Genomic DNA, 23,162 nt, shown 5'->3' with positions numbered 1-23,162 from the left:
TCTTCTGCTGTATGCCTACTATTGAAATATCTGTTCTGCCCTTCGTCACCCTCAGGTTTTTCTTCATCTTTTCTCATTGGTGTGAGATGGCATTATCCATACGTATTAAAATGACCAATTCGTAGATAATTTGTATTTTTCCTAACTATACAAACATTAGCTATTTAATAGGGGTATTACTTCTGGCGTAGCTGAAATGACCAGCCATTAATTTTTAATGAGGGTTTACTACCCACACGCTAGTTAGCGGAGGGAGGGGAGGGTAGCTTGCTACCCCCCCCCCCTCTAACACACCTGTACTTGAGGTCACTTTGCTTGGAGGTAGGACTTCAAGGGGATAGGGCTGGCGGGCAAGTTTGGTTAAATAGCTAAGGTTTGTATAGTTAGGAAAAATACAAAATATCTACGAATGTCATTTGTTCCATAACTGGAATACAAACCACGCTATTCAATTGGGGTGACTCACCCATTAGGAAGGGTGGACGTCCCAGCCAGTCTGGCTTTTGGCTTTGCCCGGGGGCTTGTTATTTGCGTGTGTAAGCACCCAAGAAATAAGGAGTCCCTGCACCTCGCTAGAGCCTTGCTACGCAAGGACTGCAGCCTACGCAAGCTATGTGTGAAGGTATGAAGAAGTGTGACTCGTCCTAGGAAGTTGTTCTCAAGTTCTTTAGATGGAAACTTGTAGACTAGGACTTTTCCAATACCACCTCTTCAGGGTATGGGGACGTAACAGTATTAATCTTAATACTAGGAACACAAGGGAGCATGGTTTACCTGCAGCGGTTTGAGGGCAGCTATGCAAAGAACCCAGGATGCTGCTTTCCCCAGAGAGGGGATGATGAAGAAAAGAATAAGGGTCAGTCAAACCTTTTCATTCATGCAGACTAAAACCGGGTAACAATGCCCTCAACATTCTGCTGCTTGTCCAATAAGGAGCTTGAGGTTTCAAACCAGTTGTTGTGCAGCCACCACAGGGCCGATAGCGAACGTATTGAGTCTCCTGTGGGTCACGTCTTGCAGGTAGTGGGATGTGAATGTTGTTAAGACGTTTCCACACCCCAGCTTGAAGAACATGCATCACTGAAAAATTTCTTTTGATGACCAGGGCGTAGCTATGCCCGATATCGTGTGCTCTAGGGCGACGTGACGGAGGGGGGTCTGGATTCAAGGCCAGGTCAATGACCCTACGAATCCATGCAGAGATGGTGTTCTTGGTGACCCTCCTCTTAGTCTTTCCTGTGCTGACGAATAGTGCTGGCACATGAGGACGGGCTGCAGCTGTTCTTTTGAGGTACAGCCTCAAGCTCCTTACTGGGCATAGTAAGAGATGGTCTGGGTCATCTGTTACAGTACGGAGACTAGAAATCCGGGAGGAGGCGAAACGAGGATCCGCCACTCCAGGATTCTGAGTCTTAGCAATAAACTCAGGGACGAAGCTGAACGTTACCTACCCCCATCCCCTTGAATGGGCGATGTCATACGGGAGACCATGAAGTTCGCTGACTCACTTGGCCGAGGCCAAAGCTAGCAGGAATACCGTCTTCCAGGTTAGGTAGTGATCTGATGCCTGGCATAATGGTTCATAGTAAAGTCTCTTAAGAGACCTGAGAACTCAAACCACGTTCCATGGGGGAGGTCTCACTTCCGACTGAGGGCAGGTAGTTCATAACTACGTATGAGTAGAGAAAGTTCTAGCGATGAAGATATGTCCACTCCTTTCAGCCTGAAGGCTAGACTTAAGGCTGAGCGATAGCCTTTCACTACCGAGACTGAAAGACGCATTTCTTGACGCAAATACACGAGGAACTTCGCTATTGTTGGAACAGTGGCATCGAGTGGAAAGATACCCCTTCCACGACACCAACCACAGAAAACTTTCCACTTTGCCTGGTAGACTGCTGCCGAAGACTTTTGCAGGTGTCCATACATCCTGACAGCAACTTGTTGCGAAAATCTTCTCTCAAAGAGGAGATGCTGGATAGTCTCCAGGCGTGAAGTCGTAGTGAACCTACGGCTTTGTGGAAGATGTTGGCATGTGGTTGTCTGAGTAGATTGTGTCGTGGAGGGAGTTCTCTTGGTAGCTCCATTAGGAGTTGCAGAAGGTCTGGGAACCATTCCGCGTGATGCCATAGCGGAGGTATGAGGGTCATTGAAAGATTGTCCAATGTTCTGGTCTTCTTGAGTACCCTCTTCACCAGACAGAACGGGGAAAGGCATAAACGTCGATGTTGTCCCACCGCTGTTGGAAAGCATCTTGCCAAAAGGTCCACAGTCGGAGAACCCCACAAAGTCAGGACTTTGTTGGCTACTAGATGATCCAAAGACCACTCGGTACTCACTATCTGTGATGCTCTGCTCAGATTGTCGGCGAGCACATTCCTTTTGCCCAGAATGAAGCGTGCCAATAGTGGTATCGAGTAGATTTCAGCCCATCTCAGTATCTCTACTGCTAGATGGGATACTTACTGCAAAAAAGTACCTCCTTGTTTGTTGATGTAGGTCACTACTGTGGTGTTGTCGCTCATCACCACCAGAGTGACTTGCCAGGTACTGTTGGAACTGTTGAAGGGCCAGAGAGACGGCCTTCATCTCTAGGAGATTTATATGGAGGTACTTTTCTGACTCTGACCAGAGGCCTGAGGTCATGTGATGCAGCACGTGGGCCCCCAACCCTTTTGTTTTTAAGCGTCTGAAAACAGCATCAAATCTGGGGGGAGGACGAAGAGGTCCACTCCTTTTCGTAGGTTCTCGTCTGCCACCCACCACTGGAGATCCGCCAGTTCCGCAAGTCCCATGGGGATCTGGATGTCCGGGGAGTCGTATGCTCGATTCCACCAGGACTTGAGTCGCCACTGGAGGAATCTCATCCTGAGGCGACCGTTGGGAACTAGACGAGCCAGCGATGAAAGGTGACCGAAGAGATGTAACCACGATTGGGCTGGAAGTTCTTCTCGTCTGAGTCTTTGAGTGGGAAGCAGTGAAAACTTCTCAAGATTTACCATGATCCCCAGATCTTGGCAAAGTCTCAGACATTTGTCTCGGTGTTGACGAAGGGATGACACCAAGTCTGCTAGGATTAATCAGTCGTCCAGATAACGGAGGAGACAGATGCCAATCCTGTGTACCCAAGATGATACTAGGGTGAACACTCTGGTGAAGACTTGTGGTGCTGTGGAGAGACCAAAGCACAGCACATTGAACTGGTACTTTTTGTTGTCTAGGCTGAATCTTAAGTACTTCCTTGAAGACGGATGGACTGGGATCTGGAAGTACGTGTCCTTTAGGTCCAGTGTGCACATGAAGTCTTGCGGTCTTACTGCTATTCTGACCGTGTCCGCCGTCTCCATGCTAAATGGAGTTTGTTTGACTAACTTGTTCAGAGCTGAGAGGTCGATGACTGGTCTCTAGCCTCCAAACGCACTCTTTACAAGAAAGAGTCGACTGAAGAAGCCTGGAGATTCGACGAGGACCTCTTGGAGAGCGCCCTTCTTCAACAGGGTCTGGACTTCTGCCCGAAGGGCTTGCCCCCTTGCCGATCCCATGGCAAGGGAGCTCAATGACATTGGATTCGTCGTCAGGGGAGGTAGAGATGTTATGAACGGGACGCGATATCCTAGACCGATCACGGAGATTGTCCAGGAATTGGCCCCGAGTTGCTTCCACCTGTTTGAGCAACTTTGTAGGCATCCCCCCACTGGTGGACATGCAGGGGGACTGCCTATCCTAGCGTTTGCGGCCTCGGCTGCACCCTCTAGGATTCTTGCCTCCCCTGAAGGACTTTTTGCCTTTCCTTTCTTTGACAGGAAAGGGCTTAGACACCATGTTCTTCGCTGCTGTCGTCGTTCTAGTGGTCTTGATTGGACGTGACTGCTGTGGTGCTGGAGGCTTATAGGGCTTGGATGTTAAAGCCCTATGAAGAAGGGAGTCTTGATGAGATTTTCTCCACCTCTCCGCGGCATGTTCCACATCCTTAGGCTCAAACAAGATGGATCCCTCTAGAGAGGAATGTCTGAGACTATTGATCTCGGTGCTAGGGACCTTCTGATGGAATCTCTCAGCTACTGCATCCTGACGTATTTGCCCTCAAGTTCAAGACTTGGTGGGCCAGAAACTCGATTGTGCGAGTACCTGAGAGAAGAAAGGTCTCCATAGCCTTCCTGGTACGTTCTTTGATGTTTCCCTTCTCCCACAATGCGCGGTGATATGCGCTTGCGGGGAGGGGAATGAGGCAATGGTGACCTTGCTGTGCGTAGTTCAGCAGTCTCGTAGGAGGAAGAGTGCCGGGGCTCTGCTCGCGCGAGGGAGAGTGCGTGCCGGGGCTCTGCTCGCGCGAGGGAGAGTGCGTGCCGGGGCTCTGCTCGCGCGAGGGAGAGTGCGTGCCGGGGCTCTGCTCGCGCGAGGGAGAGTGCGTGCCGGGGCTCGCGCGAGGGAGAGTGCGTGCCGGGGCTCGCGCGAGGGAGAGTGCGTGCCGGGGCTCGCGCGAGGGAGAGTGCGTGCCGGGGCTCGCGCGAGGGAGAGTGCGTGCCGGGGCTCGCGCGAGGGAGAGTGCGTGCCGGGGCTCGCGCGAGGGAGAGTGCGTGCCGGGGCTCGCGCGAGGGAGAGTGCGTGCCGGGGCTCGCGCGAGGGAGAGTGCGTGCCGGGGCTCGCGCGAGGGAGAGTGCGTGCCGGGGCTCGCGCGAGGGAGAGTGCGTGCCGGGGCTCGCGGAAGGGGGGGCTCGCGGAAGGGGGGGCTCGCGGAAGGGGGGGCTCGCGGAAGGGGGGGCTCGCGGAAGGGGGGGCTCGCGCGAGGGAGAGTACCGGGGCTCGCGCGAGGGAGAGTACCGGGGCTCGCGCGAGGGAGAGTACCGGGGCTCGCGCGAGGGAGAGTACCGGGGCTCGCGCGAGGGAGAGTACCGGGGCTCGCGCGAGGGAGAGTACCGGGGCTCGCGCGAGGGAGAGTACCGGGGCTCGCGCGAGGGAGAGTACCGGGGCTCGCGCGAGGGAGAGTACCGGGGCTCGCGCGAGGGAGAGTACCGGGGCTCGCGCGAGGGAGAGTACCGGGGCTCGCGCGAGGGAGAGTACCGGGGCTCGCGCGAGGGAGAGTACCGGGGCTCGCGCGAGGGAGAGTACCGGGGCTCGCGCGAGGGAGAGTACCGGGGCTCGCGCGAGGGAGAGTACCGGGGCTCGCGCGAGGGAGAGTTCCGGGGCTCCGGCGAGGGAGAGTTCCGGGGCTCCGGCGAGGGAGAGTACCGGGGCTCAGGCGAGGGAGAGTACCGGGGCTCCCGGGAGGGAGAGTACCGGGGCTCCCGGGAGGGAGAGTACCGGGGCTCCCGGGAGGGAGAGTACCGGGGCTCCCGGGAGGGAGAGTACCGGGGCTCCTGGGAGGGTGGCTCGCGGGAGAGGGGCTCGCGGGAGGGGGGCTCGCGCGAGGGGGAGTACCGGGGCCCCGCGCGAGGGAGAGTAACGGGCCCCCGCGCGAGGGAGAGTAACGGGCCCCCGCGCGAGGGGGGGTGAAACGGGCCCCCGCGCGAGGGAGAGTAACGGGCCCCCCCCGCGCGAGGGGGGGTGAAACGGGCCACCGCGCGAGGGAGAGTAACGGGCCCCTGCGCGAGGGAGAGTACCGGGGCTCGCGCGAGGGAGACTGCTGGCACGACTGCGGGCATGCGGGAGACTGATGGTGCACGGGAGCGCGTGCAGGAGACTGTTGGGGCACAGGAGCGCGTGCGGGAAAATGTTGGCGTGAACGCGAGCGTGTGGTCGCGCAGGATCAAGGCGTTGAGTGCGCGGGCGCACGGGAGTTCGCACGTGCCTGCACGGACACGCAGGAGAAAGATCCCTAGCGCGCGGGCGTGCAGTTGACGCCTGTGATGCTCGTGGGCGCGCGACAGAATGTGAGCGCGAATCCGTAGGAGAGGATAGGCGAGTGCGCACGGGGCGCGCGCATATCCTCGCGGATGCGTGCGAGAGAAGGTTAGCGCAATAGCAAGCGCTGGCGCGTGGGAGAAATCAGTTTAGTTGACTTCCCAGTAGCGCCCAGATCAGTAGATCGTTGGTGCGCCGGAGTGTCAACTGCTGGGCGTGAGCGCTGGCACGCAGGAGAGCGCTGGCGCGCAGGCGATCGCTGACGCTCAGGTAAGAGTTGACGCGCAGCTGGGCGTGGGCGCGTAACCTTAGGCTCAGGCAAGGCCTGGCACGCAGGAGAACATGGGCGCGTATGTGCGTGAGGGCGTGCATAGCGCGTAGTGGAGTTGTGCTCCTGTTGGGACGTATGTGCGTGTTGGCGCATACGCCCTTGATGCCCTGTGTTAGGGTTTATTGATGGGGCCGGACTAGCTACTAGAGCGCGTTCGTCAGATTTCGTTGGCGCATAGCGCATATCTGGGTGGCGCGTGCTCAGATAAAACCTTGTTAGGTTTATGCAGGAAAGGTGACGGCAGGTCGGTCGGGTGGAAGGTTGACGTGTCCTTTAAAAGGACGACCATCCGCCGAAGGAGATCGCGAACAATCTGCAGAAAGGTCCAGGACCAATGCAGGAGCAGTTATCGGTGATTGTTGTCAAGGCTCCTCTGCGGGGGACTGCATCGAAGATGTTGAACTGAAGAGGCGCCTCCTCACCGCAAGTGAAGGAAGACCTCTTTGGCGAAGAGGATTGCGAGCCTTACGACGAATGCACCCTCTGGGGGCCGTAGGGTCAGCGAGCTGACCTTCTGCAGTCCTCCGAAGAGGATTCTCTGTGAGTGAACTCCCCCGAGGGAAAGAAACACTAGCAGGAGAGACTGACGTTGGACTTGGTTTCTCCCTCGCAGTCTGAACAGAGACTGTTTGGTAAACAGTACATCGGTCTACGCTACCACTCGACAGTCTCTTGAAAGAGACTGACCGAGTGGGAGCTTCGGAGAAAGTTTGGGCAACGGAAGAAGAGGCCTTGGGTTTTTCTCTTTTCAAAGAAACCTTCGAAGGAGAAATATCCCGTTTGGACTTCTTCCGTCGTCGCGAAAACCTCTCCCACTGGAGGTAAACCACTCCCTACACCTGTTGTTGCTATCACACTGTTGGCCACTACAAGAAAGACAAAGGGCGTGAGAATCGGTCTCGACCACTGACATGAATGTTCCACAGGCGCGGTTGAGAAACCCAGGGCAGAAGCGCATAATCACAGAGGCCAACTTCACAAACAGAACTAGAAAAAGAAAAAGACAAAAGCATTAAATGGCTGCCAATTGACGGCGAGGATGATAGCAGACACGTCCGACTATCATCCGAGCCGAGAGCAAAGTGAGCTCAAGCACAGGTGTGTGAGAGGGGGGGGGATAGCAAGCTACCCTCCCCTACCCCCGCTAACTAGCGGTGTGGGTAGTAAACCTTCGTTAAAAATTAATGGCTCGTCATTTTAGCTACGCCGAAAGTAATACCCCTATTAAATATTGTGGTTTGTATTTCAGTTACGGAACAAAACTGAAGTTTATGATGTAGCTGGGTACTAAAGCAAAATCATATTAAACTCATGAAAAAAAAAAAGTCCCAATGTCCTCTTTTGAATTGTTTAACCCTGGATAGGTACGCTCCTCGGACACCCATTTAAGGGTATACTCGGACGCGAACGACCCCGACGCCAAAAAAAATTCTTGAAAAATCAGTTTTTGCAGTAACCTCCTTTTTTCTTTTGCCAAAAAAAACTTCAATGAATGCTGAAAACAACTGTATAGATAAATACTACTCATCTGCAGAAAAACTATTTATTATAAATATTTTAAAAAATTAAGTAGAAAAAAAAAAAGACCTGACATAAAGATTCATAAAAAAAAAGTTTATACATATATACACAAATCCTTTTAGGAATTGATTCTTGAATGTTTAGGACACATCTTGATGTATTTTGGATGAAGTCAGACCCATGGAGGTGAAGATCTGAAATGAGAAAAAAAGGGTAACTTTTTTTGGCCAAAAAAATTTGTCCAAATTTCATGAATTTTTTTGGGTACCCAAATGAAATAGGAAGTGGCTAATTTTTTTAGGGAATAAACATATGTTATCCTAAAATAGAAATATGTAAAAAAATCTTCATTATTTTGTAAATTACATTTATATCAGGGGCCATATCTAAAGGTAATTTTTTGAGTACTTAGAAATTCCGTAAAAAAATACATATATTTAATATATAATATGATATTTATGCAGGTAAAAATATACCAAAATATCACAAATTCTATAGGGAACAAGAATATATATAGATAGGGCAGCTTACGCTTCGGATATGTCCACAAAATGGCCGCCAACCACACTGACTCAGACTCCCTAATCTGCCACTTGAAATGTAGGAAGGGTATGTCAATTTCAAGGTGTTATTTACTAATCTAATTATTATTGGATATGCATAAAAATTGTATGGTGGGTTGCTGGATAATTGTCGATTATTTTACGACTATAAAATTAAAATTCTGACCCAAAAAAAATTTTTTGAAGGGAAATAAAATCGAAAAAAAAAAATGTAAAACAATATTTTAGCTAAAAAAATTTGATGATATTCAATCAAAAAAAAAGTAAACAAAATTTTCCGACAAATAAACATCTAGAGGAATCATTACTCTGTGATAGTTCCTTAGTACGTAGTAATTTTGAAAGAATTGGGAAAAAACGAAAAAATGGCAATCACCGGAAAATCGAACACATACCTATATATACGCCATATCTGGCTAAAAAAAAGATAGGCATGGGTAGCCAGATCATCTAGAAACACTTTCCAACACTATAAAAATATAAGTTTTGCGACACTACTTGCCAATTCCTTACGGTAACATGACTAAGCAAAAAAATGCAAAACAAATAAAAAGGGGCACTCGCGGAAAAATGGCTAACATTCTAATATACGGCATTTCAGAAAAAAAAAATTCAGCCACGTGCTAGGCAAACCATCAAGGCACATTTTCCGACAAATAAACATCTAAATGAATAATTACTCTGTGATAGTTCCTTAGTATGTAGTAATTTTGAAAGAAATGGGAAAAAACGAAAAAATGGCAATCACAGGAAAATCGAACACATACCTATATATACGCCATATCTGGCTAAAAAAAGAAGATAGGCATGGGTAGCCAGATCATCTAGAAACACTTTCCAACACTATAAAATTATAAGTTTTGCGACACTACTTGCCAATTCCTTACGGTAACATGACTAAGCAAAAAAATGCAAAACAAATAAAAAGGGGCACTCGTGGAAAAATGGCCATTCTAATATACGGCATTTCAGAAAAAAAAAATTTCAGCCACGTGCTAGGCAAACCATCAAGGCATATTTTCCGACAAATAAACATATAAATGAAATATTACTCTGTGATAGTTCCTTAGTACGTAGTAATTTTGAAAGAAATGGGAAAAAACGAAAAAATGGCAATCACAGGAAAATCGAACACATACTTATATATACGCCATATCTGGCTAAAAAAAAAATAGGCATGGGTAGCCAGATCATCTAGAAACACTTTTCAACACTATAAAAATATAAGTTTTGCGACACTACTTGCCAATTCCTTACGGTAACATGACTAAGCAAAAAAATGCAAAACAAATAATAAGGGGCACTCGCGGAAAAATGCCCAACATTCTAATATACGGCATCTCAGATAAAAAAAAAAGACATGCACGTGTTAGCCCAACCATCAAGGCACACTTTCTAACACATAAACATGAAAAAAAAAATCAATAATATACGGCAATTCCTTACTACGTAGTAAATTTTTACAAATATTGAAAAAAAAAACAGAAATTGGCAACCGCAGTTAAATACCCAATATACCAATAACTACGTCGTATCTGACAAAAACAAAATCACGCATGGGTAGCCAGATCATCTAGACACACTTTCCAACACTAAAAAAAGCAAAAGTTTTACGACACTATTTGGCAATATCTTACGGAAAAATGACTTGGCAAAAAAATGAAAAAAAATTAAAAAGGGACACTCGCGGTAAAATGCCCGACATTCTAATATACGACATCTCAGATAAAAAAAAAGACATGCACGTGTTAGCCCAACCATCAAGGCACACTTTCTAACACATAAACATGAAAAAAAAATGAATAATATACGGCAATTCCTTACTATGTAGTAATTTTTACAAATATTGAAAAAAAAAACAGAAATTGGTAACCGCAGTTAAATACCCAATATACCAATAACTACGTCGTATCTGACAAAAACAGAGTCATGCATGGGTAGCCAGATCATCTAGACACACTTTCCAACACTAAACAAGCAAAAGTTTTACGACACTATTTGGCAATATCTTACGGAAAAATGACTTGGCAAAAAAATGAAAAAAAATGAAAAAGGGGCACTCGCGGTAAAATGGTCCTCGTGGTGATGAACGACATTTTAACTAAAAAAAAAAACATGCACATGGAGCCAAACAATCCACCAAGACTTTCCACAACTGATAACCTATACAAGTTGCACCATTCTACGACAATTTCATAATACGTAATAACTTTGATAATTATGCAAACTACCTTAGAAGGGTAAACTCGGACGCGAACGACCCCGACGCGTCTCAGAAATCGGGGAAGGAGTACAGCTACAGCAATGCACATCTGGACACTACTAGAGCGTGTAGGGGAGACACCTCCTGCAGGTCGATCACCCACAAATTCAGTCACGGGGGTGAGTCACGTGAGAAAAACCTGTTTTTTTTTGACGCTCGGGGTCGCAAACGACCCATCGTACCTATCCAGGGTTAAAACTAACGGTGCCTCGCTGAACGGACCGCTCATCTTTAAAAGCTTGTTGACACTAACATGCTCTCAATTCAACATTCTCGGCCGGCTCAAATGGATCTGGTTGAACTCGGGTGGCCGGGACCAGGCTGAACGGAGGAATGACATACGCATGCAGGTGATCCGATGATCATTGGAAGGCATCTTCTAACATGGCCCATGGGTCTGGAAAGGGGGAACAAAACACGGGGAGCTTCCTATTTAACTGATGGACAAACAAGTCAATTCCCGGAGAATCCCCTGACGTAAGAAGCTTCTCTGCTGCACAAAGATGTAGGGAGCACTCCGACCATACAACCTGTCCCTAACGAACGAGTGTGTTGGCTAGAATATTCATCTTCCCTAGAATGTACCTAGCTGACAACTCTACAGTGTGGAACGTCACCCAGACATGCATCCACTTCATCAACTTGCAAATCTGCCGCAAGAAATAGGCTACTACAGTAGTGTTGTTAATCATCAACACTCAAGTGCATCATCTAACATCCTTGGAATACTTGCAGCTCCAGAAGGTGACTTTCATATCAAGTAAATTTATGTGCAGATGCATTTCAAGGACATTTATATGCAGATGTATTTTCTTCTAACCAAACACCTGAGAAAACTAAATAATTTAGGTGTGTGCACATCCCTCCTACGATGCATCCGAGAACAGATGTATGTCCAGACGAGACTAGTATATTGGTACTTTCTTGCTAAGGTTGTCCTCTTTTAACCACCAGGTAAATTGGGTCTGAACCTCGTGTTAAAGTGGACTAGGATGGAACGGGGGATCCCTGCTGGGTGACCAGTGATCTTTCAAATACCACTGAAGAGATCTCTAGTGGAGGCACCCATAAAGAACAGTTGCACAACCTCCTTGAGCTTGTCCATGCAATCATTCAATGGAAAGACTCGCTGTTGCCGTGTCTAACAGTAGGTCCAAGTACTTTGGTATGAGATTTGATTTCTTGCAGTTTATCACTATCTCCACATCATGACAAAGTGGGAGAATCCAATTTTGATCCTGTAGCAACAGCCTCTCTGAGAGGTCCAGGATCATCCACATTGCTGATTGCTCTACTGCATTGTCATACGCTCAAGTGTGAGCCTCATTTGCTAATTTACAAAGAGATTGGGAATATCACTCCTTGCTTGTTAATGCAAGCCACTACTGTAGCATTGACGCTCATCAACGCTATTGAGTACCCTATCATACTCAGCTGGAAACCTGCATGGCTAGCAGAGCAGCTTGTATTTCCAGCAGGTTAATATGCAGGTTCCTTTCGACTTTGAACCACAGTCTTGTTCCTCAGGTGTGCACCCCACTTCTCTGATCTGCCTATAAACAGCAGCCTCTCTGGAGAGGAAAGTCGAGTGGAACTCCCCTTGTGAGGTTTTCGTCATACAGCCACCATTGGAACCTGAAGGTGTGGACAATGGGAAACTGCTGACCAGTGTCCCCCAGCCACCATTGAAACCATCTCTGGTGGAAACCATCAGGAGGGCAGAGCTTCTCTAATGGCAAAAGATGTCCTTGAAGATGTTGCCACTACCTTGCAAGTCATTTTGAGTGATCAGGAACAGTTGTGCCACCACTGTGAGTCTATTGATTGACCATCTGATGGGAAGACACTCACTGCTGCCATATCTATCTGCATTCTTATATACTCAATCTATCTCTTGGGCACAAGACTCACTATTTTAAATTAAGTTTGTAGAACAAATTTTTTCAGGGAAGAGAGATCGATGATGGGTCTCCACCCATCAATTTCTCCACAATAAACAGACTGTTGTAGAAACTAGGATGTCCATCTTGGACAACTTCTAATGTTTTTTTTTTTTTCTCCATCGCAGTTTGTGGAGTATCAGGAGGATACATAAGAAACATCAACATAGAACGAGTAATGGGAGGACAAGAGCCGATGAAAGGAAGGCAGTATCCCTCCCGTAGGACTTATCACCCAACTATCCATGCCGGGGCAACAATTAATAGCCATCATCCCATCTTGATGGGTTCTATGGGTGCCGCTCCAAGTTTGTTCAACTCCCTGATAAGGATTTGAACTTTGAGGAAGGTTGATTCAGACTTCGTGTATCCCATCTCTGCCTGGAGAGCTAGCGTCAAGAGGAAGAGAACCTTCCCTAGCCAAAGATACCTCTCCTCTAACTCGAATCAAGGGTTCAACAGGAGTGTGATGACTTCTCCCCATCTTTGGAGTGTGACATCTCTGGGCCAAGGCCTGAGCATGGCTATACTTCAAAGGGGAAGGAGGGATCATGGACTTACAAGATGTCTCGGCAGCCTTACTGCCTTTCTCTTACCTGTCCTCTGAAGTCAAGGAGATGCTAGTTGTCCCAAACTCTACATGTGAAAGGGGGAGCAAGACATTGAGCAATCTCATCATTCAGAGTACCTTCCCTTCGAGAAAGGGCTTCAACAGGAAATTCCTCTGCAAGAAGACAGCTCTATTTGCTCCAATGAGTATCATAAATTCATCCTAGAATGATGTCGCCTGATTTTTCTCTTTACATCTATTTGAGGGAGAGTCCCACCTGAATGAATCCTCTCCGTGCAAGGAGGTATCACAAGAGTGACCAATCTCATCAGAAAGACGTATCCCAGGACCGAGACGCATCTCGGAGCCTTAGAGCCAGGCTTAGGCTTGGACTTTACATGATGTGAGCAAACAAGTGATATAAATGTATTTGAACTCTGATCCCTGAAAATGAAGGCTTTGGTGTCCTTTTGCTACACTGTAACTTCTGATCCAATTGGTTATTGCTCTTTTTACTGGGGAACCTTCTCCTGGGGTATCTTTCGGGGGAGATAAATCATCCAATCTGCGAAGTTTCCTCTTTTCATGCAAGAAGCATGAGTGTGGAATCCCAAGTGTAAGCTGCCTTAGTTCTTGGGGATTGTGATTGCATCTATATCAAGCTCCAATGTTCGTGAGATGATGAGCTTCAGCACTCATTTGTTTTCATTTTAGAAGGCGAATGTGATTGGGTGTACTTTTGACCAAGAACGAGAGAGAGAGAGAGAGAGAGAGAGAGAGAGAGAGAGAGAGAGAGAGAGAGAGAGAGAGAGAGAGAGAGAGAGAGTTTGCTTGTTGGTGAACTTGCTCATGCCATAGCCTTGGAGCATGGTGATCATAGTCATGTTGACCTACCACATGGTGATTGTGTCCATGCCGTGTCCATGCCAGTGTTCATGCATGTGTAGGAGATCGTTGGCCCTTAGCCAAAGGAGAAGACTTGGCATTCTTAGCTGGTCTCTCTGGTGCTGTCAATACCGAAGGGGTACGGTCATAAGATAGTCCTTAAGAGGATGAGTTTGTACATGAGCACGTGCTCCTGGCAATGAAAATGATTGTGGTTGTGGGGGCACAAGATCTGATCTCTTCCCATCTCTAGTCTTAGGAGGCGATTGTGGAGAGGTTTACAAGTATCTTGGTTTTGTCTTGTCCGGCGACCTCTGACACTTCAGTGATTATGTGCATGGTTATTCATACTTACAATTGCCTTTACATAACTTATCAGTTCGTGGAAGTGATGAGTACATAGGATGGCCAGCCTCTTGGAGAGTACATGTTTGAAAGGTGTTCAGTGTTCGCATTGTTGTAGAAAACTATCAATATCAGAGGCCTTCAAGGTAGCTCTCTTCATGGTGATGGAACGTCCATGGGCAGAAGATGGACTAGAGTGTAGCTCATCATCCTAACCAGTAGCAACTGTAGCAGGCCTCTTGTGAGACTTGTCACTTGACCCTTTAACCTTGTACCTAGATGCTTTTTCAGGATGAATGTTTTGGTACAATAGTACTCCTCTGATAAAACCATGCATTAGAACCTGGTGTAGACTCAAAAGACTTCTCAAGATCAGTCACCCTGTGGGTCAAAGATCTGCTCTTCTTCATAGCAGCAAGCAGCACTTCAGCAGGGGAAGAACATGGTGCAGGAACAGATTAAGCAGGCCATGGGGAGTAACCATGCATTGCCTTCACCGAGGTTGATAATGTTTTGGTAGCACAGACAGGCCATCTGCAATCAAGGACACATCCAAGGGCATCACCTCTTATCTCCTCAGCAGGCGGGATGAGAACAGAAACTAGGCAGGAAGACTGCTGAGATCTAACGGCTGCCAGAACCTCCGTTAGTTTCTCTGATGAAGGGACACCCTCGATTCTAAGGGCTGGCCACAGCACACCCAGGTCCAGGTCCTTGTGAGGATCATCACTAAATGCGGCAGAGGGAGAAGTTTGGACGAGAGGCAGGGGAGTATTACTTTCACTAGAGGAAAGCAATACTTTGTCTCACTCAAAGAACTCCAATTGACGGACACAGCCTCAGACAGAGAAGAATGTGCAGCAGTCTTTCCAGAAGGAGGGATGAAGGAGCTGGAGACCTTCTTGGGAATCTCCTTGGGTGAGTACCCATGTTGATAGAGTCTGAAGAATCAATCTTACACTTTCTCTTCCTCTCTTTCATGAACTCATATCAATGCACCAGAGGTCACTCTCCACACTCAAGACAGGAGGAGTCTTTCAAACAGTCATGTACCCTGAAACAGCTGCAAAGTTTTTGAGGGTTGACTTCCAGGTTATTCAAGTACCAGCCACACCCTTTACCAGGTTTGCCAGGACACTACCACATGGCCAACCAAGGAACCAACATCATCAAGCAAACAAAGAATACACAAACCGAAAAGGAAAGGCAGACCGATTAGAAATCTTTAAAATAGGAACACCGAGATGTGCATCTGTACTTCCTGGTAGCAGAAGTCTAATGCTGGGTTCACAAATTCACAATTTTGCTCCCAATTGGTAGTTGGCAACCTATAACGATTATCGAAGGTGTAATGGCCAAATATTAAATGGGTTTTTTTGTCACGTCGGTGAGGTTGGTACAAATGGCAGGAATCGGGGCGAGCCTCGTGGCCCGAACAGGGACGACCATTCAGCGCCGTGCTAAATGGCTGGGGCAACTGCCATTTATCGTAGCATGGTCCCCTATGATTTCAGATTTTCGGCCTGCGACTTCAATCGTCGGGCTTGGCCCCCTAATCCGACATAATGGGGGAAAATCAGCAATTTTTTTACGATGGAACAAATAATCAGCATCAGGAGCAAAAACTCAGCATCGGGAACAAAAAATCAGCATTGGGAGCCATAATCGGGAATGTATGAATAGTGAAGATAGCACTACCTATCAGGTGAGCAGGATTTCCCCACCACCCAGTAGCCAGCTGTGTTTACGTGATTGAAAAGTCTAACGACAATTTTCCCGCTTCACTAAAGGTCGAAGGCTTGCATTACAGAGAGGAACAAACTTATTACCCTTCTATTTCTCATTAGAAATAGATCACTACTGCAGTTATCATCGGAATGACCAATTAGCGCCTTTATAAGTATGAAACATTGTTTTGGTGAATTGCCTATTTCCATAGAAATACAGGCTCTATTTTTTTTCAATTTTACACAGTTCTTTCGAGGCTCTCATACTGATAGGGCATTCCTGTACCCCTGTTGAGAGCATTCCTATGAAACAGTCAATTCTTTTAATAACTAAAAAGCAAATGACAAGTGATTGTTATTCATAAATTTTGTTAAGCACCAAAACTATGGTAGTTACTGTGTTAAGAAAAAAACATCAAATTTGGAGGTACCGCAAGGAATTTTGTATTTTAAAAACAAAGAAATGTTGCCATTGTTCATACTGTTCCCGACTACAAAGGAGCTTTTTTCTTTAGAAAAGGTAGTTTTGAGCCATGGAAAATAGCCACTTTCATTCACTTTTTCTACCACAACTGAGCCCATCAGACTGCAGTGAATAACCCCGGAATCAAACAAAGTAAGACACTTTAGGTTAAGGGTGGATATGGCATCCTACAGTCTCAGGTGCCAGTAGCCACCACCTTGGTAGGTGAGGTAGGTAAGGACAAGGCACCCTAAGAAGTTAGGTTAGGTAGGAATACTTAGGTTAGGTCGTATTCCTGGGTTTGTTTCCCTAGTAAAATTTGGTTCTAAAGCCATGAAAATATGTCTGGGACTGCAAATGATGGCCAGAATCTAATGCTAATTGAAAATGGAAATTGAGTAAATATTTTAAGGTGAAAAATATTTGTATGTGACAAAAGTTACATGTAAATAGAGATTCGCCTAGAAGAAAGTTGAAAGGACATGATTACGTATTATGATATATGAAGGCCTTTTTGTCTTAATATTTGCCAGTCAGGTTAGGGAGAGTTTGTTGAAATCTATCCAGTAAGTTATATTTCAATGTATATTTGTCTGTCCAATATTTCGATACAGATTCAATGGGATTTCAGAAAAGGAAAACAATGTACTTGAAAAGGTAGAAGAGTTCATTTAGTACTGTAGCAATATCAAAGGTAATTGTATATAATAGCTCCGCCACTATTATTTTTTTTTTTTTTTTTTTTTTGAGGGGGGAATGAATTACTTAGTGCTTTATCTAAAAATTAGCTTTTTTCTTCTTTTTTGAGGAGGGACAGTATTTTTACACCATTTGTTAACTTTTACAATCTTGGGTGACCCCAAGTTGGAAACCAGGGTTTTTGGGTGGGGAATGAATTAAAGAATCTGTTTTAGTATACGAATAATGACATGTAGAATTAGTAATAATCAAGGCTACCCGCTAACCTAAACAAACTACCTAACCTAACCTATTAGACGCATCCTTGCCTAGTGGGAGCCCCTCTGCAATCCCCCCTTACACAGCCATATTAAATAAAGGATAGCCTAAAACCCTTTGCATACTTACTTAGATCAGATAGTAAAAGTGAGCTGCACCTTTCCCACTCAATACCCAATGCACAATAACCTCACGAATGAATGAGCGCCAATCATAGTTTAGTGAGAAATCCTTAATTAATTTTCAACAAATTTACAACTAAATTCAACACCAATATAATTATATACAAGTAACACATTAAATTCTATATCTAAATGAGACTTTTCAAACAAAGTTCCCTTAAAAATGGATATGTAAAAACTACCTTTTTCACTTTCTTCTTGTTTTTAATACAACATACCTTCTGTCACACCGAAATGCTTTTCTGTTAATATTAAGTTGGCTCTTAGAACCACATGTGGGCAAATAGTGTCACTTTCACTTTTAATAACACCGTAATCTTGGCTATACTTTATTATTCTTTCGATGTTACCACAATAATGCAAAACAAAATCTGGTAAATGTCTAGGAGAAGGCCGTACCCGTTTTTCAATTATTAACGACGAAAAACGGCAAAAAACAAACAGATTATTGTTGCACACTGCATAGAAACATGAGGAAATGAATAAAAAAGAAACTAAGACTTAACTCTTACACACAAAATGTAAGCATAAACCTACTATTACAATTATGGGGGACCCCAGTGGGAAGCGGGGTTTTTGGGTGGGGGGAGGATGAGAAAAGTGATTTTTCGGGGCACTACCGAACCTAATACAACCAACCAACCTACCCTGGGGGGCCTGTACCCCTACCTAGGCCTACCCGGGGTGGGGGGGGGCCTCGCCCCCCCTGCGACCCCCCTTAAGGCCACTGTGATTTTCAGGGCACCACCGAACCTAATACACCCACCTAACCTAGCCTAATAGCCCTGTACCCCTACCGGGGGGGGGGGGGGCTCCACCCCCCTGCGACACCCCCCCCCTTAAGGACACTACCCAACACATCCATCAAACCAAATCCAAAGTGATGGTACTGCTGTATACATCGTTATACTATCACCATTATAATATACTCCATAAATTAATGAAGCTTACCTTAACCTGTTGGTTGATAAAGATGTGCTGCTGCTTTGAGGAAAACGTGAAGCCGTTGCAAGGTTCCCTGACATGCAGGACAATTTTTAATTTGTAAAATTAAATTGTGTCTCTGGCACAAATCCACAAGTTTTTCGATTTTCCCCAAATAGGCTAAAACAAATTCACCGTAACTTAAGAAACAGTCGGCACAAGAAACGGGAATTTCAATTTCTAGTGCAAGATCAGATGACGTGCTTGCTACGGCCTCCATGTCTAGGAACGAAATAAAATGGCTGGGTAAGAAAATGTATTGTCGCACTGTGATGGGTAAGAAAATGTATTGTCGCACTGTGATTGGCCAAACGTGAAGACGTCATTGGGAAAGAAAATGTATTGTCGCACTGTGATTGGCCAAACGTGAAGACGTCATAGTGGACTAGTTTGTCTGCGGATTATAGTGGTTACAGGGCTCATTTGAACAAAAATAAGACACAGTCAACAATAACAACAGACTTAGAAAAATCTGGGAGGAAGACAAGAGTAGCATGAGTTTGATCGTCGATATTTCGACTATTATTGATTTTTACTAAATTATCTCACTGGTATACCATTATATACATACATTCCTACATATTCTAGTAAAAATAAATTGAATATCAGTGATATCTTCATGCGGCCCTCTCCTAGACATTAACCCAAAATCTTTATAATAACAATTAAGACAAGAACTGCGAGAAAATCCAAAGAAATTGATGTCAAAGTAGATGGTGAAAGGAAACGCCACCAGAGGTTGAAGGTTCACAGGCCACCATGGAAATTGTTAAAAGTGTCGAAAAGTGTTCAGTTTCCTAGTAAAACTGTCACCCGATTGGGTATTCAAGTCATGTGATTCTAGTTTTGTTAAAATGCTAGTCCCAAGTAAAATGTGGATAATCATCACTGGTTAAAAACTTTTGACATTTGGGTGACGTCTTGCTACACAGAATACAGTTGATGATGTAATAATGACATAATCTATGTTATTAATGTACAAACGAACAAACGAGAGCTCAATCTGAAGAGGAATTTGAGCGAGTTATGAACTCGAGGGACTTAATTTTTTCAGGGGGGGGGGAGGAATTTAACTTTGATTTTTAAACCAATTCTAGACCTAGCAACGTTTAGATTTTTATATCAAACGAACCCTTGGACTTCCTTCTTTTTAGTGATAACTTGCTGGAGGAGCTATTATATAGAAATACCACATCAAAATCTTTGTTAGTTGATTACGCAATAAAAATAATGATTGCTTTAAAAAGCAAAATCACAGTTTTACCAAAACCAAATTTAGAAGGAATTAACCTTCATTTCTGTTGGATAAAAGTAGTCCCAGAGAAATAGAAGCCACCTAAAATTGAGGTTCACATTGTAAATTCGAGTTTTGGGTCAGGCAATTTACAAAACTAGTCAAATAAGGGGAGCTTTCTATTCAAACTAAACCCACCTAACCTAATGTTAGGGCTGGATCCTCCTTCCTTAGTTGTGGGTGCAATCCCTTCTCCCTCCCTTCCCTAACCTCTCATGCAATAACGTTACTCTCTCGGTGAGGGGAAGCACATAACAGTACAATAAAAGAAACGGTCTACGTTCTACCCTGTCCAAATTAACTTAGCATGACTTGGGAGCCTGTCTTCCCACTAGGCGGCGATCGCCGCCTAAAGGCTCTCACCCATTTCCCTAACCTCGCTCATGACGCTGGTACATATTGGAAAACAGATACATATATTGGGTAGTCACCTCACTTACCTTGAATGTAATATTCAATTGCTGATCCAGAAAGCTGTGATTAATCTCCTCAGATTTGTGTACATGAACAGAAACACAGTTTTATTAGGGAGAGTAAAGACCACTAGCGGTGATACAAGGAAAGGGTGAAGCAGCTCCTCTGGATATCTATGGATGAATATGAACTGAAGCAAATTCTGTCGGAGCTTCGGAAGTATTTTCAGCTCCTTGTTGACAAAACGATGGCCTAACACTTGCGCAGCTAAGGTTTACAAACAAAATTAATTTTCATAGGAATGATGAAGCCATGAAGCAGTTTATTTTTTATAATCGCCCACAACGTAATTAAATCGCCATCTTTCCATAAATTTCGGGATTAGTACGAAGCGATTAGCCTAGAATACCACCGATGTCCTTCCCGAAAAACTGGTGCAGAGTAACACCTACGACACTTCACACTTGTAGTTGTAGGCAGCACTGAACGTTCACGAAGAAACCTATACATTCGCTCAGAAGTTCCACTATAGGCTATAGCTCTTTGAAATTTGTCTGATGAACTTAAAATTAGATTATATCCCAGTAAACTGGATAATTTTCGAACGAATGAACAAATCAGATTTCAGACTTTTTTTCATACCCTCGCTTTAGCGCAATAAGAACGAAAAGAAAGGAAACGATCATATATTTTTAACAACAATGCATCAAAGAAAAAAAAGACTATCAGGGATTTTACCCACAAAACATTGGGGCTTAGAAAGATGTTTATTGTAGCAATATTTAAAGGCATTAATTTCCGATAGATATGAGCAAGTTTCCCGTAATAATCATCTTGAGAAGTTATTACCAACGTGGTAAAAAAATTAACCGGTACTGACTGAAACTGTAATATTACGATTTATAATAAATTTAAATAGTGATATATATATATATATATATATATATATATATATATATATATATATATATATATATATATATATATATATATATATATTTGAAAAATTAGAATAATGTAGCTGTAAGGATAGCCTGTTAGGTAAATTGCTACAATTAAGTCAATTATTATCAATTTCAAAATACTAGCTATAGCTTTGAAATCCGTGTGCTATGATTTAAAGGGGTAAAACAACTAATGATCATTTATCAAATGAGAAAACTATGCTCTTATGGACCTATTAAAGGATTAGCGTACAGGCCATTTAATTTCCCTCCCTTAATAAAGTGCAATGACAAATCAGCTGATTTCCCTGGTTACTTTACAGACCATTGTTTACCAAAACCCTCAGTAAGTTCAGCGGTTACTCCAGAAAACGCAGTGGTTACTTAAGATACAAAACCAGGTGATATACGTTATCTGATAACATAATTACTGGGGGAAAAAAACAGGACGAATTAATTTTAGTTTAAAGGCCGCTCATGAATGGCAGAAGCAAGGAACAGTGACATTGCCCTATCAAGCAGGACAATGCCCTACAGACTGACCATATTACACATGATCAGCGCCCAAGCCCCCTCTCCACCCAAACTAGGACTAAGGAGGGCCAGGCAGTAGGTATAGACCTATAGGCTCCCCCAAACCCCCATCCTTAGCTCACAAGGATAGTGAGAATGCAGCGACCAAAGGAACGAATGCGTCTGAGCGGGACTCGAACTACAGTCTGGCAATCACCAGGAAAGGACGCTACCTCCAGACTACTATTAGCATATGCTTTACATTGGGTGCCTCGGGTACTCATGTGATGTGGTGCTTGTTTTCCTTTTCACTACAACGCTAGTTGGAAAAGCAGGATGCTATGAGCACAGGGGCTTCAACAGGGAAAATAGCCCAGTGAGGATAGGAAAAAAAGGAAATTAAATATTTTAAGAAGAGTAGCAACTTTAAAATAAATATCTATAATACAAATACAAAATCTTCAACAAAACAAGAGGAAGACAAATAAGATAACAGAATATGCTCGAGTGTACCCTCAAGCAAGAGATCTCTAACCCAAGGCAGTAGAAGACCATGGTACAGAGGCTATGGCACTACCCAAGACTAGAGAACAATGGGTTGATTTTGGAGTGTGTTTCTCCTAGAAGAGCTGCTTGCCATAGCTAAAGGGTCTCTTTAGTTAATCTTCAATATTACCTTCATGGAATAAGAGTTTCCATCTATTTAATTTATATCCTTTTCATATAGGCCTTATTAGATAACTTCCGTTTTCTGTATACAGCAAGTAGCATGAATGGATATCTAAATTTTCAAAAATTCTGCTTTGTAGTTCTTAATTCTGGCGATGAATAAAAGTCACATTTAGTTATCATATTAGGAATGTTCAAAAAATTGTTTTCTAGTTTTTATCTTGCAACTGAAGAGTAAAATCACAAATTTTTAAACGCCATGGACTTTACTTTAGACGACTTTAATAATAATAATAGTTATTATTATTATTATTATTATTATTATTATTATTATTATTATTATTATTATTATTATTATTATTATTATTATTATTATACCTACCAAAACGTTCTTGATACTATTATCTCTAAGAAGATATTCGCAATCTACCATATTTTCCCCATTGGTTATGTATTACAATTACATTTTGACCAATAATTTATTAATAGCAATCAGTACTCGCAGAGTTAAAAAATTTCTTTTTATTATATAATACCGCGAAAATTCCCAAAGTTTTCGCAGCTAATTTTCACCTCCATTTTATTCTTTGTAGTTTACTGCATATTGCAAATGACTAAATTTCCATTCCCTGATATACGTCAAAAGAAAATTGCAACAAAATATTTGAAACGCGTTTCGTGTTCAGCAGTGCTTTGCTTCAAAATCTAATGTTACTGAAAAATAGTGAATCGATTATTAGTCTGCTGTGTGAGGCTGTGTGTGTGTGTGTGTGTGT

The 23,162-nt window shown here is 44.4% G+C and overlaps 1 long non-coding RNA gene across 1 annotated transcript in view; it reads right to left on the bottom strand.

Annotated features, from left to right (window-relative positions):
* The window catches only part of LOC137646016 (uncharacterized), a 1,300,281-nt gene extending 1,279,392 nt beyond the window's left edge, over positions 1–20,889 (bottom strand). Inside the window, exon 1 of the long non-coding RNA XR_011045378.1 lies at positions 20,287–20,889. This is a non-coding gene — a long non-coding RNA (uncharacterized lncRNA). The remainder of the gene's footprint in view (positions 1–20,286) is intronic.
* Between the last annotated feature and the right edge of the window lie 2,273 nt (positions 20,890–23,162).

The sequence above is a fragment of the Palaemon carinicauda genome, chromosome 8, assembly GCF_036898095.1.
Source record: "Palaemon carinicauda isolate YSFRI2023 chromosome 8, ASM3689809v2, whole genome shotgun sequence".
Taxonomy (NCBI): Eukaryota; Metazoa; Arthropoda; class Malacostraca; order Decapoda; family Palaemonidae; genus Palaemon; species Palaemon carinicauda.
The sequence above is the reverse complement of the archived record's forward strand: the minus strand, read 5'-3'. Positions and strand labels throughout refer to the sequence as shown.